The 3,513-nt window shown below is 48.1% G+C and overlaps 1 pseudogene; it reads left to right on the forward strand.

Moving 5' to 3' along the window:
* Nucleotides 1-464: 464 nt before the first annotated feature.
* Nucleotides 465-3,060, forward strand: LOC123056988 (importin subunit alpha-1b-like; annotated as a pseudogene).
* Nucleotides 3,061-3,513: the final 453 nt, after the last annotated feature.

Genomic DNA, 3,513 nt, shown 5'->3' on the forward strand with positions numbered 1-3,513 from the left:
GCGCCCCCTTGGCTTAGGGGGCAAGTTTCCCCTCCCTCACTACTAGGGAAAGCCTTATACACAGAAGCTTACCAGTAGCGCGGTTTAAAAGGAGGCGCTACTTCTAATTAGTAGTAGCGAGGGGTATAAAAACCGCGCTACTACTAAGTTAGTAGTAGTAGCGAGGGGTATAAACCCGCGCTGCTACTAAGTGGTCTTCACCATGCCCCGAGGACAGGCCATAATAGTAGCGAGGGGTATAAAACTTGCGCTGCTGCTAAATAAGTAGCTACAGCGCAGGTAAGACCCCCACGCTTTTACTATGCGTGTCACCATCCACCTCGGCCCGATCCACTCCCACCCCACCACTCTCTCTCATCCCTGAAAAAACTCTCTCTCTCATCCTTCCCACGATCCCGTTCCCGGCTCCTCTCCCCACGATCTCCTCGCCGCTGCCACCACCCACTCCGGCCGTTCCGGCGAGCATGGGCTACGCGCAACACTCCCCCAAGCTCCCACCTTCATCCGCTCCGATCCCCATGGAAGCCACCGCCGCCGCCCCCCTCGCGCGGACCCTCGCCTCCTCGCAGCTCCCCCGCGGCACCCGCCGTAGTCGCATGCGCGTGGCCGTGGCGCCGAAGCGGCGGAGGAGGGGTAGGGCGGTGCTCGCCGCGGCGGCCTCGACGGGCAACTATGTCGTGCCACTGGACCCCGCGCCCAGGGGATCACGCGCCCGCTCGTCGAGATCATGCATGCGCGTGGCCGTGGCGCCGGAGCGGCGGAGGAGGGGTAGGGCTTCTCCGGCAAGGAGGAGGAGAGCGAGCTAGTGCCGTCCTCCCTCGTGCCCATCGTCCCCATCCTCCGCGCCGCCAACGCCATCGAGGACGAGAACCCGCGCGTCGCATACCTCTGTCAATACACTATCCATGATTATTACTCTGAGACACTAGCGGAGCACCCCAGTGGGCAAGGGGTGGTGGCTGCCATACCTTGATTCTTGGGTGCGAAAAAGATTCTATACCTATGCATAACATGTGATTGACTTGATAGGCTCGCTGCAGTTGCTTGATATAAATGGGCCACGGTGCCATGTAGATACAGGCCCACGAGCCGACTTGCTGAACCAATCGCCCCAGTCATCCTGTCAACCGCTCACACAACACATGCATGCAGCAACCCTAGCGAGCTGTTCTAAAAAAAAGGAAAAAAAGTTCAACCCTGGCTAGCGTGGCTGTGGCTGGCCAGGACGAGACGGACGACGGGAGGCTACGACGGGAGGGCCAACAGTGGCCGTGGGTGGCCGTGGGTTGGGCATCAAGCAATGCGTGATGGACTGCTGGTTTAGATAGATTTTCAAGTTAAATATGTTTCCATTATCACCCGCACAAGAAAATGTTTTCATTATCATTGTATTTTTTCTGTGAGAACATTATCATTGTATTTGGTTATGTTGAGGATCACATGAAAATATTGATATGTATTTTTACTGTGTATTGACTATTATCATTTTGCGTCAATCTTTTACTTAAGATTGAGTTCGCCACACCTTATTTTTCTTTCGTCCTCCGCCTCTGCTCTGAGAGGTCTGCCAGTTCTAGATTTGCTCGTGGGCTCGTGGCTAAACCACGAGTGTAGGTCTTAGTTCACTTGCGTGTTAGGGGGGCAAAATCAATTACTTGTCCCCATATTACTTTCCGAGATTTAAAATTCACTGAACATGTCAAGCCCATTCATCTGCTCCTGCACCGTATCATAGTGTTTGATTTAACTATTGCCTTTTTAAACCAATGTTCTGCTGACTGTTTGTCGATCTAGGTAACATTGTTTCAGTAATGTGACCCTGCAATGCTTATGAAAATAATAATTAGGGAAACAATGGATGCTTGTTTTTTGGCCTACACCATCTATTAAATATTCAACACTAATTAATTTATGATCAATCCATGTATTTTTTTAAGAAAAAGTCGTACCTGCTTCTAATTCAAAATTGTGACGGCCTGCTGATATGTTGCATAATGTTTGTAGAGAGAAGCCCTCCAATTTAGGAAGTGATCTACACAGGCGTGGTGCCTCGCTTCATTGAGTTCCTCACACGGGAGGACTATCCCCAACTCTAGGTGAGAACAATCCTAATGATGAAGTTATGTTAATTTGATTGTAGTTGCATTTAATCACTCAAAGTGGCACATGCTTACCTAATTTTTTCTGATACAGTTTGAGGCTGCATGGGCGCTCACCAACATTGCATCAGGCACATCAGACAACACCAAAGTGGTGGTTGAGTACGGTGTTGTGCCCATCTTTGTCAAGCTACTCAGCTCTCCTAGTGAGGATGTCCACGAACAGGCATGAGAACAACTCAAAAGATTTTCTTCTTTCAGAGGCTTTACGACATGATGCTAATGTGTTTCATATTTGTATTTTCAGGCTGTTTGGGCTCTGGGGAATGTTGCTGGTGACTCTCCAAAGTGTCGTGACCTTGTGCTTGGAAGTGGTGGTATGTTCCCTTTGTTGCAGCAGCTCAATGAGCATGCCAAGCTCTCAATGCTCAGGAATGCCACATGGACACTCTCCAACTTCTGCCGTGGGAAACCACAGCCAAACTTTCAACAAGTTTAATTCTGGGAAGTTGTCTCATTGATTGAACTTGCTGTAAAAAATGATGCTTTTGAGTTGATCTGTGTGTGTGGCAAGTCAAACCGGCTCTCTCAGCACTGCAGCGCCTTATCCACTCTCAGGATGAGGAGGTGCTCACTGATGCCTGCTGGGCTCTCTCGTACTTGTTTAATGGTACTAATGACAAGATCCAATCTGTGATTGAGTCTGGTGTTTTTCCTCGCCTTGTGGAGCTTCTCTTGTAAGAGCATTTTTCATGTTCACCTTTTCCCTCAGCTACACATGGTTGATGTGCTAATTCCTATTTTTTGATTTAGGCACCCTTCGGCTTCTGTTCTCATTCCAGCTCTGCGCACGGTGGGTAACATTGTCACTGGTGATGATTTGCAGACTCAGGTAAGCTATTTTGAGTGTTGTTCTCTTTTTATATATGACCTGCTGTTATTTCAATGATTAAAGCTGTAATTCCGTGTTGCCCATGTGATAGTTATTAGTACCTTGGGTATTAATTATGTGTCCTCAATGTCTATAAATTTTAACATAACTTATAGCTCATATAAGTGATAAAGAACTTGACATGTATTATATGTTCGTTTATGTCAGAGCTTATTTAGGTATGTTGGTTGTTGAACTGCAGTGCTGGTTCATGGAATGTATGATTCTTAGATGTGTTTTGTTGAATAGTACCTCATTTATTTAGCTTTGTTGGTCCCTCTCTTTTCATAATTTAGATGAGTTGTTTAACAATTCCTTTTCCTGGCTACACGAGTAGTATTTGCGCTGGAGACGCAGCAGCTCCGAAGGAGAAGGTTGCAGTCGACCTGCACCTCGTCATCCTTGCGGATAGGGATAGAGCGGACGTTGTACTTGTGCCGCAGCTCCGAAGGAGAAGGTTGCAGTCGACCCACACCTTGTCAT

The sequence above is a fragment of the Triticum aestivum genome, chromosome 3A, assembly GCF_018294505.1.
Source record: "Triticum aestivum cultivar Chinese Spring chromosome 3A, IWGSC CS RefSeq v2.1, whole genome shotgun sequence".
NCBI classification, from domain to species: Eukaryota; Viridiplantae; Streptophyta; class Magnoliopsida; order Poales; family Poaceae; genus Triticum; species Triticum aestivum.